This window comes from Podarcis tiliguerta (genome assembly GCF_965153285.1).
Source record: "Podarcis tiliguerta genome assembly, chromosome: 11".
Lineage (NCBI taxonomy): Eukaryota > Metazoa > Chordata > Lepidosauria > Squamata > Lacertidae > Podarcis > Podarcis tiliguerta.
Genome location: NC_139544.1, coordinates 6,984,555 through 7,000,301, shown reverse-complemented (window position 1 = coordinate 7,000,301; position 15,747 = coordinate 6,984,555). Strand labels below are relative to the sequence as shown.

Here is a 15,747-nt window from a genome sequence, read left to right as displayed (position 1 = left end):
TGGAAAGTGTAGCCCTAAGTTTTGCTTTGACATAACGTCATTAACTTTTCCATCAGCAACTCAAAATGAAGGCTCATGGGTTAAACCACAGATCCTAGGACATGTCGATCAAAAGGTCGGTGGTTTGAATCCCCGCGACGGGGTGAGCTCCCGTTGCTTGGTCCCAGCTCCTGCCAACCTAGCAGTTCGAAAGCACATCAAAGTGCAAGTAGATAAATAGGTACCACTCCGGCGGGAAGGTAAACAGTGTTTCCGTGCGCTGCTCTAGTTTGCCAGAAGCGGCTTAGTCATGCTGGCCACATGACCCGGAAGCTGTACACCGGCTCCCTCGGCCAATAAAGCAAGATGAGCGCGCAACCCCAGAGTCGGACATGACTGGACCTAATGGTCAGGGGTCCCTTTACCTTTACCATACTTTCCCTGAAAACAAATCAGAATGCATGCTCAAACTGTAAGTGCCCTGACGCTGCTCTTGAACAGTGCCTAAAATTAGGGAATGACTTAGGGAATCTGTCACAAGCCCCACAGTCTAGAATTTTCTATTAGATTATTTTCAATTGCATCTCAAAAGTGGTGTTTTGACCATATTTTCATGCCACTTACCTAAAGTCCTTTCAGTGGCGTAGCGTGGGGGTTCAGGGGGGGCCAGCCGCACCGGGCGCAACATCCGGGGGGGGCGCTCGCACTCACAGCTCTCTGCCCCTACCTGGCTCCACGGGTTAGGGGGCGCAAATTACTTGCCTTGCCCCGGGTGCTGACAACCCACGCTACGCCACTGAGTCCTTTGATGGAGACAAAGAAAGGAGGCAGTGGAAGCAGAAATAAATCCTAGGTTACAAACAAAAGCCTCTTGGTATTTTGTGCCTGAGGACAAACTAAGTAAAGATAACTCAAGGCCAAATCTTGTTACTTTCCTCAGATCAGGTCAGCGTAACTGCATATTTATCTTTTAATGTCAAATTCTTCCTTTAATGATACTTCTGGAGTTTCTTCCATTACAGGAAGAATGAAGCACGGGGAAGACCTTGGCATTTCAAATTTTTGGTTGGTAATCTCACATTGCCAAAGCTTTACCCCTTTTAACCAAAGTTTGTTTTCTAAGCAAAGATACTACATGGGTCCTATAAAATGTGGTGGTGGTGTCCTGTTGACCAGAAAAATGGATGAAATGCATCTACAACTATAGATGGCCTTTGAAAGGTCTGCACGGCTGTTAACACATTAAACCTAACAAACCCCTCCAGCCATGTACAATGGGGCCTGCCAAGTACTTGGCAACCTTTGTTTTTGCAGATTGATGCAAAAGGAGATTTCCTCAGCCCCTGGTGGGGCATGCTTGGTTTGGATGGGTAGATCTCAAGCAGTGTAGGCCTGTTCTATGGTATACATCTGGAATGGGGAAACTGTGGCCCTCCAGGGACTACAATTCCCATAATCCATGGGCAGTGACTATGCTGATGGGAGCTGGAGTACAGCAACATCTTGAGAGCCACAGATTCCTCATTGTAGGTATACAGTGGTGCATTGCAATGTGCCTTTCGTGTCCAGGAGTTTCCAGTGCCCTCCTTCCTTTGCAGAGCAGTGGAACACTGTGATCTTCCAGTGAAACATTTCCCTCCATGACAGTATTTTTTGGAATAATTCCTGTGGAAAATATTGTGCATCCAGAAGTCATTCGCACTGATTTTTCCAGGAGGCACCTGTGAAGAGGAGCTAGCCAGCAGCAACCTAGGTGGTAATGCTACCTTAATCCCCAGCCATCACTGCCAAACAACAACCAACATAGGACTGGCTGCTCTGCATTTTCAAGTGTTGTCACTTTTCAGTGCCTCTGCAACCAGGGGACTAACAACCATAGCAAAAACAGCAATTAATAATTTTTAAAAACCAATACTGAACAAGAAGGAATTTAAGCAAGTGCCTATTTATTTATCACTGTATATAGCGGGCATCCCCAAACTCAGCCCTCCAGATGCTTTGGGACTACAATTTCCATCATCCCTGGCCACTGGTCCTGTTAGCTAGGGATGATGGGAGTTGTAGTCCCAAAACAGCTAGAGGGCCGAGTTTGGGGGTGCCTGGTATATAGGAAGCTGCCCAACTACCTCTTCCTCAAAAACTTTGAAAGGTGTATGTGCATCTGGTTAGCCTTTGCAGATCCAGATAAATTTTGTAATAGAAAGTACCACCACACCCTCCAACATTTCTCCGATGCAAATAGGGATGTCCCATTTCATAATGATAATTTTACTATTTATATCCTGTTATGTACTGAAGTTCTCACCCTGGGCCAGCAGGGGGATACTGTAGATAGTTCAGGTCCACATATGCAAATAAGGGATCGAAAGTGACGTTCAGTGATTGGATAGTTACAGAAAGTTGTTACAGTTATGATGTACTGGAGCTCTATATAAGCAGGCTGGCTGAACCCTTCAGTTTAGTTCTGTTCTGGCCTGTGAATAAACAAGAGCTGTTTGAAGAAACGCTGTGTCGTCTGATATGTTCACCCACAACTTAACATATCCCACACAACTTACTGGGTTGCCCCAGCCACTCTGAGCAGCTTCCAAGATATATAAAAACTTAAGTAACATTAAACATTAAACAAACTTCCCTATACAGGATTGCCTTCAGACGGCTTGGAGGTTGGATAACTCCAACGTTTCTCCAGTGAAAATGGGGACATCCTAAGGATAAGCGGGACATTTCAGTATCAATTCAGAAACTGGGATGGCTTCTCTAAATGAGGGGCGTCCCTGGAAAATAGGGACACTTGGACAGTGGTGTAGCGTGGGTTGTCTGCACCCGGGGCAAGGCAAGTAATTTGCGCCTCCCCCCCCCCCCCCGCTGCACTGTCCCTCCCCCAGATAGTCCCTCACTCTCTCTCTGCACCGCACGCCTGGCACCCTCCCCTCCACAGTGGGCGGCGACCCGGCGGCTCGGATCGGATTCGCACAGCCAGCACTGCAGTGAGAGAGAGTGAGTGAGCCAGGTAGGGGCAGAGAGCTGCGAGTGCGAGCGCGTCCCCCCCCAGATGTTGCGCCCGGTGCGGCCGGCCCCCCCTGCACCCCCCACGCTACGCCACTGCACTTGGAGGGTCTGCACTACTGAAATGAATGCTTTCAAGTACAATGCTTTCAGAGTTGTAGGGCAACAACAACCGGAGGGCCACACGTTACCCACCCCAGATTTGCATTTCCCATTGAAAGCAATGGGCCTTGTTAGTCAACTTCTTTCCTTTCATTCCAGTTGGGCTTCATTGTGAGTACTAACTGTAGCAGGATCAGGGCCCCAAAGTCCTACTATCAACTGGTATGACTGTGTACTTTTGTAGTAATTAATCATATACATCCATAACGATGATTCCACCACCAAAGCAAAATTGCAATAAACTGTGGGCCAGATTACTGGCCAAAGTAAACTAACGCAGTCCATTACAGCAGAACCAATTAGCATTGGCTATGTATGCATGTTAGAAATAATTATATTTAATTAGCTCTTTTCCTACTCCCATCCCAGTTGTATATACTTTGCTGGGGGGAAATGACTCAGACTCACTCTAATGTATTTTTAACACCTTGTGTTTAACTTGCCATATTTTGGGAGAAATTAGATAACATGGCACCGGGCAAAAAGAGAAACAAGGAAAATGAAAATGTGGTCTGCAAAACTATCTGGCAAAATAAAACCGTAATAAAATATTGCATCTAGTTTACACATATGTGCTTCAGTTAGATGGCTGGAAGGAGTTATGACTTAAGGTTTTCCATTGCAGCTGCAACTTTCCATGAATACATCAGCTGCTATAAGGAAAGAGAAGCAGGATTTATATGGTGAGGACATATCTTGAAAAATCATTGCCACTGTCAGAACTGATGCATTTGGGACTCATTGCCCCTTTGTGGAACATGCATCAAACCCCACCAGCTCAGAAACGTTTGCCACTGTGCCTTTAAAAACAAACAAAAAAGCCCACCTGTAATCAAGCTCACAAATAGACAGCTTAAAGGTAAAGGTAAAGGGACCCCTGACCATTAGGTCCAGTCGTGGCTGACTCTGGGGTTGCGGCGCTCATCTTGCTTTACTGGCCGAGGGAGCCGGAGTACAGCTTCTGGGTCATGTGGCCAGCATGACTAAGCCGCTTCTGGCGAACCAGAGCAGTGCACAGAAACACCGTTTACCTTCCCGCCGGAGTGGTACCTATTTATCTACTTGCACTTTGACGTGCTTTCGAACTGATAGGTTGGCAGGAGCAGGGACCAAGCAACGGGAGTTCACCCTGTTGTGGGGATTTGAACTGCCGACCTTCTGATCGGCAAGTCCTAGGCTCTGTGATTTAACCCACAGCGCCACCCGCGTCCCCAATAGACAGCTTACAACACAACAAATCCCACTGATTTCAGTGGAACAGAAAAATAACAAGAACAGCACAATCTGTCCTTGATGTTATACATACATACATATATGTAATTTTAATTGCCTTTCTACATTTCAAACTCAAGACAGCTGACAAATGAGAAAAATACTTTAACTACAACATAACAAAATTAGTCATAAACAATAAATGAAACATTACGAATACACAAGCCAACGGGACCATTTCCACATGGATCGAAACAAGATCTAAACTAAAGATACAAAAAAGCCAAGAGCAACAAGAGCAACAACCCCACCCCCAACGGCAAACCCCCAACGGCAAACCCCAGCCCAAGCGTTTGTTCAGCAGCCTCAGCTGTGGGAAGCCACTGGGAGCCCAGGCCAGAGTTAAAGCCACAGTTTATTTCTCACAAAAAGCCCCTTCTGTTTATCTATGAAGAAAGTGCTACATGGAACTAGTGCACAGGATTTTTTGTGAATATTATATCCAGTGCTTTTTCCCAAGAATGAAAGGTGGCGGTACTCACCATGAAGATGTTACCCTCGTCTTCTCCAAATCGCTTCCTGATTTTTGTTATCAACTGCAGGTTCCCATCATCCCTAGCTAGGAGGACCAGTGGTCAGGGATGATGGGAGTTCATTCATTCAGCCTTTATTGGTACAGTGGTACCTCGGGTTACATACGCTTCAGGTTACATACGCTTCAGGTTACAGACTCCGCTAACCCAGATATAGTACCTCGGGTTAAGAACTTTGCTTCAGGATGAGAACAGAAATCGTGCTCTGGCGGTGCGGCAGCAGCAGGAGGCCCCATTAGCTAAAGTGGTGCTTCAGATTAAGAACAGTTTCAGGTTAAGAACAAACCTCCAGAACGAATTAAGTACGTGACCAGAGGTACCACTGTATAATGAATTATGGGAGTTGTAGACCAGCAGCTGTGGACCTAAGTTCGAGAAACACTGGACGATGATTCTCAGGGGTCCCTTCCAACTCTACAATTCTATGGCCCTGTTGCTTGATTCTTAACATCTGGCTCTTGCTTTGCGCAAAGTTTTCAGCAGCTCCAAAACACAGCTTTAGAGCATCCCTCAGCTTAAGGGGTCTTTCTCTCTCCCTGCTGCTTTCTCAGCTCCTCACCCAACCTCGCAAAAACACCACAAGGCGGTGTTGGAGAGGATGTGAGTGTGAAATGCCCAGGCTGGTGCTCCCTAATGTGGATGAAGGACTCCCTCACACTTTTATCCCCTTAGTCGGGAGCGGCTGGAGAGGAGGGATGCCAATGGCCTGCACCTCTGGGCTCCATGGGGAGGGGCGGACACATGCAATGGCGCTAAGGGGAGGGGGACAATGCCAGAGGACTCCCTCCCCTCCCTCGGCACTCCCACCATTCACAATTCCTTGATGAGCACCATCTTCCCCGGAGAAATGAGGTTCCCTAGTTCCAGCCCAGTGGCACCTCATTCATCCCATCTTCCTGGATTTGACCAAAGAAATGGTCTGGCGCGTTCCACCAGAAAAAAAGCACTGCTTATATCAGGATTCTAATCAATAATAGTTTTACATGCATGTTTGAATTTTTCTAGGGACGCGGGTGGTGCTGTGGGTTAAACCACAGAGCCTAGGACTTGCCGATCAGAAGGTCGGCAGTTCGAATCCCCATGACAGGGTGAGTTCCCGTTGCTCGGTCCCAGCTCCTGCCAACCTAGCAGTTCGAAAGCACGTCAAAGTGCAAGTAGATAAATAGGTACCGCTCCAGCGGGAAGGTATATGGTGTTTCCGTGCGCTGCTCTGGTTCGCCAGAAGCGGCTTAGTCATGCTGGCCACATAAACCCGGAAGCTGTCTGCGGACAAACGCCGGCTCACTTGGCCAATAAAGCAAGATGAGCGCCGCAACCAAAGAATCAGTCACGACTGGACCTAATGGTCCGGGGTCCCTTTACCTTTACCTTTAATTTTTCTATTATTGTTTTGTCACTTGTTGCTTGCCACCCTGAGCTCCTTTGGGATAAAGGGTGGAATATAAATTTAATAAAGTAATAAACTCATAAATATGAAAATTAGTATGTGTATACATGATGAGAATATCTGGTCAAGAGCAGCTTTCAAGTTTACATACAACTGTTTCCAGCACATATGTTAGCTATTCACACAAAAAAAGGCTTATATAAAGATTCCTACAGGAAAGTGACTACTGAATTGAAATTATGTTGTGTATAAAATGGGAGGGACCGTTTCACAAGGTGATGTGAATACACATCAGAAATCTACATTTGGGCTGCAGCTACACTCCTTTTTACACATTATTTTGAATCTGCTGCCATCTAGTGAGAATTGTTGATTTTAAAACGCTTGCCATTCTAAATCAGATTTGTACCCAGATTGAATTGATCTTGTAGGTCGGTTGCATGATTTAGTGGGAAAGCAAGCAAGTTGGCAGACACAGAAAGAGACTGACAACTCTTGAAACTTCTGTATTATCTCACAACAATGTTGTGATACTATAATGATTGCCATTAAAATGAAACTGGGAACACCATCCCCAAATACTCCCAGCTTTGCTTCTGTCCCTCACCTATACTTTACAGTTTTGCATTATTGTATTCCATGGTCCACCATCATCTTGCAGTTGGGGTGAGGAGTAGGAAACTTCTTTTTTTTTTTAAATAATATTTATTGCTTTTTGAACAATTTACACACTACAAAACCAAATAAAAACAGAAAAAGAACAATACAATACAATACAATATAAAGACACTACATAACACTAAGCACATTAAACTAACAAAACCAAACAAAAACAATTTAAAACACTCAAACAATTTCAATATCTTATCTTTCATTCACTTATTTCACCGACCTCCTCACACCTCCCTTTTTGTATTCCACTTCTGTCAAATGTTTCAGCAATTCCTTTCCATCTTCCTCTGTTATCTGTCCTATAATTATCCTAGCACATTCTAACCTTATTTTACCTTTAAAATTCCATTAATCTATTTATACTCAAGTCCTTATAACATTTCTACTAAAGCCATAGAGGAGTAGGAAACTTCAGGTCCAAATCCAGACTTCTGGCCTTCAGAAATCTCCCCAAGACACACTGCTCACTGGTTCTGCTTTGCATCCCAAATATTTTTGTCTGGCTAAAATGAGTCCATGAACTCTGGATGGAGAGCAGAGAGGGATGTGTGAGTGTGAGCAGAAACTGACCTACTGGACATGTTGTTTTAAACTTTTTCATGCTTCTATCATATGGGTTTTGTGAATATTGTAAACCACTGTGATATATTTTTATGTTTTACAGTGGTACCTCGGCTTAAGAACAGTCCTGTTTATGAACAATTCGGTTTACGAACTCTGCAAAACTGGAAGTAGTGTTCCGGTTTGCGAACTTTACCTTGGTCTACAAACGGAAACCGAATGGTGGAAGGGCACCGGGGGCGGGTGGCCTCATGAGGGAAAGCACACCTCAGTTTAAGAACGGACTTCAGGAACAGATTAAGTTTGTAAAGCGAGGTACAGTGGTGCCTCGCAAGATGAAATTAATTCGTTCTGCGAGTTTTTTCGTTCTACGAGTTTTTTTGTCTTGCGAAGCACCACTGCGTATTGACGGTTTCCCGTAGGAATGCATTGGCGGTTTTAAAAAAAAGGCGCAAGACATTTCGTCTTGCGAAGCAAGCCCATAGGGAAATCCGCCTTGCAAAGCAAGCCCATAGGGAAATCCGTCTTGCAAAGCAACTCAGAAAACGAAAAACTCTTTCGTCTTGCGAGTTTTTCGTCTTCCGAGGCATTCATCTTGCGGGGTACCACTGTACCACTGTAGTGGTATGGAGAGCCAGTATCTCTAGCTTGACCTCCTATTGAAATCTGTCTTCATCCTCATACAGCCTCTTTCCATACATGTGGGGTGGCTAGATACCAAAGAGGACAGCTCTTTTGCTCTTCTACTTTTCCATTTTAAACGCAGGCCTTACTCAAAGGGTACCTTTGAGGGTAACCTTTGATATAAAGGGTAACCTTTGATATAAGCAAAGGTGTGCCTTTAATAGTTCTGTGCCTTTAATAGCTGTGAAGAGGGAATTCGCTGATATACGCCTACTGAAATTCCCTCCCTGACAGGAGGTAAAGGAGCCTTGTCCTCTTTCTTTCTTTCTTTCCTTCCTTCCTGTTTCCACCCAACCTACTCTTAAGCATTCCAATGGAAATCGAACACCAATAAGTGTTGTGCCTCAGGACTTCCCATTGCTCAGGGTAGTGATCTGAACACATCAGCATCAAATGTAAGTTATGTGAGCAAGAGAGCAAATATAGTGTTGGAATCTAACATTCCTTAAATATTTCCAGTATTCTGCTGCTGGTTCAGGAAACATTTCTAGCAAAAATTGATTGATTATAACCAGGGGCTTTTTTCAGCTGGAACTCACTGGAACTCAGTTCTGGCAGCTCTGGTGGGTACCATTGTCATTATAAGAAAACAAGGGAAGTCTTAATGGTGAGTTCTGACACCTCTTTTCTAGAAAAATAGCACTGATACTAGCCACTACTGAGAGTGAAGAGGCAGAACTTAGAAGAGTCAAAGTTAATCTAGGTCTGTATTTCTAGTATTGAAGTGATCAGCTAAAGGCAATGGTTTCTCTTATAGTTCAGCTATAGCCTGACTAATTTTTTTTTAATATTAAGTGCATGATTTAATAAATAATCAACTAAATCTGCATATATTTGCACATGAATGAATGAGTTATAAGCACAACATAGTAGATATCATTTTAGAAGGGGCATTCCCTACGGTGTGACAGAATGAAAATCCCTTTTCTAAGCTGGCCACACACCTACAATTTTTATCTTATATTAAACAATACAGTACATTTTTAAAATCTCATGTTTGATGCATTGGAAATCATAATTTTAGTCAGTTATAAATGGCCATACTTTCACTTAGGTGTCTCCCTTTTATGTGGTGGCAAAATCCCACCTTTTGGCATTTCAATCAAAAAGTCTAATTTGTGTGCCCCACCCCCCATGTGTGAGGCTTAAATAGCTTTAAAGTTGTAGTGTTTACTACATGCATGAGGCTTAAAGCACCTCTCCCTCTCTTTCATGTTAATATAATTGTTCAGAAGAGAAGGGGGAGAATGCAAATGAGCAATCAACATAGATTTTACCTTCAAGAACCCATCAAAAACTGTTTTAATCTCAGGCAAGAAACATAGCTGGCAGCACTGCTGGTTCGCACCCTTGGATAATGGTGTACTAGTCAGTATCTCAAGCCTTCTCACACATGCTCTGACAGCAGACCTAAAGGAAAAGCCAGCTATAAACACACCTTGAGTAGTGATTATGTTTTGGAAGCAATTTTGACAATTATTTCCAAGGAGACACTGTCACATCTAAGTCCTTTTAATCAGTCCATAGATGAGGTTAAGAGTCATTCATATATGCTAGTTTGACCTAGTTTCTGCTTGGGTGTGGTGCTATGTCGCAAAGACTTTTATTTTGAAGAGATTACTGTGCTATTACTACTTTAATATGTAGATGAAGAGGCTGTAAATCATTTTTTTTTAAAATCAGAAGGCCATCAGGCAATCCTATTAAAAACAGCAACAACTAGTAAAGCTGGAATACTGGACTCTATGGTTCTTCTAGACATGCCATGTTTGTAGTTTTTGCCATTTGTTGAACAAAACCAAGCAACATTACTGAAGCTCATGCCTTCCTTCCACAGGAATTACAGTTCCCCCTGAACATAAATCACAAGAATGAGTGATGGTGAAATACAACTTCATTCCATCCACAGCCACATTATTATGATAATTTAGAATTTTGCGACTTGCCATCACACGACTGGCACAGCACCTACTGATTATTCTCCCCTTCCCACCCCTTTAGCCAACTGTGGACAGTATTCAACAATATTTAAAGCACAGATGCATTTGCTGCGCAAGTTGACAATAAATGTGGAGCGAAGAGCAGAGCCACGTGCCCTGCCACCCTCATACCACCGACCACTGATGCCCTTGCATTTGAAGTAACAGCTGTAAAGGGAACATATACATAGCTGTCAACTTTCAGATTTGAAAATAAGGGATCAGCCGCCTCACCTGTCCCAAAGACAGTCTATGGGATAGGAGCGGGAAACAGCGGGAAACAGCGCTCGAATAAGGGAATTTCCCGCAAAAAAAAGGGAAGGTTGACAGCTATGCACACATATTCTGCTGAAAGTATGGACACTAAGGCAGGGAATGTTTTAAATATGTGTCTGTGCCTGGTAGCATGAGATGCCATTAAATAAGCAGGGTGGATGAATGCCTTCTACCCCTCAGAGAGTCATCCAGAGAAACCCACCCAGAAAGGCTGGGCAGGAAGAAATCTGTCCTCCCCCCTCAACCTTCTGTATCTTTTTCTACTACCATCTTATTTGTGCACCAAACAGCTTTGTGAGGGGTTGTAACCCCCTCAAAAAGCAGAATATTCAATGAATAATAATATGCGATTTTTTAAATTTTCATGTTGTAAGCCGCCTTGAGGGTGGCGCTATGGGTTAAACCACAGAGCCTAGGACTTGCCGATCAGAAGGTCGGCAGTTCGAATCCCCGTGACGGGGTGAGCTCCCGTTGCTCGGTCCCAGCTCCTGCCAACCTAGCAGTTCGAAAGCACGCCAGTGCAAGTAGATAAATAGGTACCACTCCGGGGGGAAGGTAAACGGCATTTCCGTGCGCTGCTCTGTTCGCCAGAAGCGGCTTAGTCATGCTGGCCACATGACCCGGAAGCTGTACGCTAATGATCCCTTTACCTTGAGCATGCTTTTGGAAAGGTGGCATACAAATAAAATTACGCAGAATAATTCACAATAATTTTTATTATTCATACCCCGCCCATGTGGCTGGGGTTGTACATATGTGTTGTTTGTGTTTTGTCAGCGCGCCTTCGTGCCTTCTCCGCCCTCCTCCTCCGACAGCGAGGCTCCTCTCGACCAGCCGCGGAGGCCGGGAGAGGAGTCTCACCTGCCTCTCGTGTCATGGCGCCCGCAGACCGTGAGGTAAACACCGCGCGCCGGATGGCGCGAAGGCGGCGCGCCGGGCGCTGCTGAGAGGCGGGGCAGAGGGAGGAGGAGGAGGAGTTGGAGGGCGGAAGGACGAGGAACGAGGAGCGGCGACGGAGGGGGGGGGGCAGGATCTCGGACGGTTTTGTGCGACGGGGGCTGCTGCTGCTGCGGGCGGCTTCCGCCTCGGTACAATGGAGCGGCGATAAGGCGCCGGGTGCGGCGGCCGTGGCAGCGAGGGCGAGGAGGCGAAAGCCAGGAGGCTGCGGCCCGAAGGGCGGTTAGATCGGTTACCGAGTAAGTTCATCCTCATACCCGCCCGGCCGCCGCCGCCGCCGCCTCTTTCTCTCCGTGAGGCACGGACTGGCTCCCGGGTGGGGACGGGGGAGCGCGCACCCGCCGCCGGTAGTTTCCCGGGGGTGCGAGGGAGACGGGCGGTCTGACGTTGCGCCCGGGGGAAGGGGAAGGGGGGGTCTTTGAGGGCCTGAAGGGCTCTTCCCCTCCCCCCCCCAAAGTGGCCCCGGTCACCTCAGCCTGGGCAAGGGGAGGGGAGCCCACCACCATCACCCCCGCTCGGTGCCGGAGGCGTTTTCCCGTGTGTTGTCGTTTCACCGACTTCAGCTTAAAATCTGCCCGCCTGGCCGCAGGAAATAAAATAAAATAAAATTGATTGGGCCGTGTAGTCAAGCCTTTAATTGGAGAATAATACTCAAATGTGATCACCGCTCGCCTTAAGGAGATGTCGGGGAGGATGAAACTCCCGAGACTGGCCATCCATCCTTAAAGGGGCTCAGGGAGGTTTGCAGAAATCGGTTTGTTCATTGGAAAGGGAGCTCTTTTTCATAAGAGATTTTACATCTGTTTGCGATAGGGACTGAAATGTTACCTGCACACACAATTTTTATAAAGTAATGTAGGCCACAGTGTACATTCCATTAAGTAATAGGTTTTATCTTCGTTCTGTCCTGCTGTAGCATTCATATGTGAAAGACAAAGCAGGGAAGTTTCAGAGGTGCTCTTTAGCCTTCTGTGTTAAAAAGCTCTGCCTGCTGGCTTCTGCCTTAGTAATTACATATTTACTCATGGGTCCAGGGAACAACTCCCTTGTGAGTGGTGACTGCCAGAGTTTATTGTTGGTTGGACACTTTCAAATATAACATGTGCTGTTCTTGCTGCTTGGCAGCTGTAACCACCAGCACTTTTAAAGGAAAAAGTGGATGGACTCAAGGTGAGGATGAAGCAGAAATACGGAAATTATGTTTCCCTGTCACTGTGCCTTTTTGTGTGACAATTAAAATAGTGGTCAGCTCCTACCCCAGACATGATTAGAAAACAGAAGGGTTGAGGATATCCTTATGATATTCTCTCATCTTCATGGAGAATCTGTTAATGTACATAAAAAGAAGCTGAATGACCTATGGAAAGAGCTAGTGTCAGCCTTATAATGAAGTCCACAAAAGGACCTAGCCTGTAATTTTTGTTTTTCTGTTGTATTGGCCTCTAAAGAGGCTAGTAACTTATATTTCCATACTGGCCGTGGAGGCCATCTGCAGCCAAAATGGAAACACCGACAAGTAGGGTCTTAGCAGGCTAGTTTTCCCTGTCAAACACACTTGTGGAAGAGGAACAGAGTGATCTGTCACCTCACTGCTAGCCCTCTGTGTTTCCATGCTGGATGTGGAGGGATACATTTTTGTTCCTTTGCAGCTAGCACAGCAATCATCTCAGCTGGTAGATGGGCAGCAAGCAACCCAACCCTCCTTCACTAGGCTTGCTCACTTGCAAGAGCCAGCAAGAAGCCTTGGCAACAAGGAAGTTTGTCACATAATGCTGCTTGCCCAGGGATGAGTCAAACCCACACTGTGTATTTAAAACACTTAGACAGTCATGACTTCTCCCAGATAATCCTGGGGACTGTAGTGCTGAAAATTATTAGGAGTGCCCTCGCAGAGCTACAATTCCCAACACCCTTAACAAACTACCTTTCCCAGGATTCTTTGGTGAAGTCATGACTTATGGTGGAATAGGATTGCTTTAAAGGTATCGTGTGGCTTAGACCTATGGTCCCTTCCCGTGTAAGGTTGTGGTGTGATGGTTTTGCACAAAGATTCACTGTCGTGTTCAAAGCAGCTAACTTGATATACCAGTTTAAGATGAAAGAGAAGTCCTGCTTTTTAAGGGAAATAACCCTAGCTTTTATGTGCACACTTATTGTAAGTTGCATGCACATTAAATTGCTTAGCTGGTGATGGTTTCCTTAAGAATGCATGAAGATAAAGTGTCTCCCGTCTCAAGAATGACAGAACAGGCTGGACTTTAAATAAATCTCTTACAGTTTTGCTGCATGTATAGAGTTAATGCTTTTGTCTGGCTGCTGCCTGTTTTTATTTTCACTATATTCTCTTTCTATGTGCCATTTTATACAGCACACTTTGAATTCATGTTCCAAAGGTGCTATCAGTTGTGCTGTTAATTGTGGCTGCTTTCTGTAATCCTGTCAGACAGAGGGGTGGGGAATTTTGACAGCTATGGATGTATGTAATTCTCACAGCTACAAGCCATGCACACTCATCGTAGGATGAGTTAAGACTGATGCCACTCCTTTGCTCCAACATCTGCCTCTGCTAATACAAGAGCAGGAGGCAAGTCCTGTAATTTGAAGTTCAAAGTGCTAGCACTATGTAGTTGCCTCATCAGCTTCTTATTTGCTGTGCTAGTCTTTGGAGTTCAGTGCTCTCTGTTGGGTGTTGCATATGTTTTCTAGGTCATTAGCAGAATGATAGAGGTTGAGGAATGTTGGTTGTGTAGCCACCCACACCCTTCAGAGGAGCTCTTAAAGGCAATAGTCTTGCTGGAGCTGCTAATCCGCTGCAGTTTGTATAAATCTGGATATATTACAGTGGTACCTCGGGTTAGATATGCTTCAGGTTACATACGCTTCAGGTTACAGACTCCGCTAACCCAGAAATAGTACCTCGGGTTAAGAACTTTGCTTCAGGATGAGAACAGAAATCGTGCTCCGGTGGCGCAGCACCAGCAGGAGGCCCATTAGCTAAAGTGGTACCTCAGGTTAAGAACAGTTTCAGGTAAAGAACGGACCTCCGGAACGAATTAAGTACTTAACCCGAGGTACTACTGTACAGTATTAGTGTGACTACCTTGGACGGTCACAATACTTGGCATAAATTTTATTCTGTGACCCATTTCTCTTCTCTCTCACATTTCATGCTATATTTCAAAATCTGACAATTGGTTTGTGTAGGGGTAACATATTTTTGTTCGACCTCCACAGTCAGAGGCAGTATGACTCTGAATACTGGTTTTCTGGGAATCACAGCTGGGGAGAATGCTCTTGTGCTCAAGTTCTCCCTTGCATGCTTTCTATAGACATCGGGGTGCCTACCGTGAGAACAGAGTAGTGGACTAGGTGGGCCTTTGGCCTGGGCTTCTCTTATGTGGGATAGCTCAGTTGGTAAAGCTTGAGACTCTTAATCTCAGGGTTGTGCCCCGCATTGGATAAAAGATTCCAGCATTGATCAGGGTTGGATTAGACGACTCTTCTGGTCCCTTCCAACTCTACAATTCTATGAATCTATGTTTACCAATAGAGTGGACACTCGGGTTGCGAACGTGATCTGTGCGGGATGCATGTTCGCAACCCGCGTTTGCGTATGCGCGACCACCGAAACCCGGAAGTAACCTGTTCCGGTACTAACGGGTTTCAGCGGTCCGCAACCAGGAAAAACGCAAACTGAAGCGGTTGTAACCCAAGGTATGACTGTAAAAGCTTGGCTGGGTGAGAGAGAGTAGTTTGCCCAAGGTGCCCCAGTAAGCTTAGTGGAAATTTGACCCTCAGTCTCCCACAATGGAATGAAGCTATATGGTTTTAGCAGAAATGTAATAAAGAATTAACTAAAAGTGGGTTGATAACGGGATAAAATGAAAAATTTAAGGTTAGACCATTAAGATAAATTATAGAACAAAAATTGAGTAAGATGGAAAGAATTTGCTGAAATAGTTAATCAAAATAGAATACAAAAAAGGGAGGTGTGAGGAGGTCGATGAAACAAGTTAATGAAAGGTAAAGATATGGAATATTGGATGTGTGTGTCAAATGTGTTGGGTTTTTTTTTTTTTTTCTCTTTTTCTCTTTTTTTTCTTTTTTTGTATTGTTTTATTGCTTTTTTATTGTAATTCTAATGTATGTTTTGTTAAACTTTTTAATTGTTTCTTCTTCTTTCTTTTTCTTTTTTCTGTAATTTCCAAATTTCTAATAAATATTTTTTTAAAAAGTCTCCCACATAGTCAAACTCACCCCTGCCCTCTTCACGGCA

The 15,747-nt window shown here is 44.9% G+C and overlaps 2 protein-coding genes across 2 annotated transcripts in view; one reads left to right on the top strand and one right to left on the bottom strand.

Annotated features, from left to right (window-relative positions):
- DAPK1 (death associated protein kinase 1) overlaps positions 1 to 11,754 on the bottom strand; it is a 551,448-nt gene extending 539,694 nt beyond the window's left edge. The window contains exon 1 of the mRNA XM_083403321.1: positions 11,739 to 11,754. The gene's annotated coding sequence lies outside the window, so the exon portion shown is untranslated. The remainder of the gene's footprint in view (positions 1 to 11,738) is intronic.
- The window catches only part of TUT7 (terminal uridylyl transferase 7), a 48,271-nt gene continuing 43,990 nt past the window's right edge, over positions 11,467 to 15,747 (top strand). The window contains exon 1 of the mRNA XM_083403307.1: positions 11,467 to 11,710. The gene's annotated coding sequence lies outside the window, so the exon portion shown is untranslated. The remainder of the gene's footprint in view (positions 11,711 to 15,747) is intronic.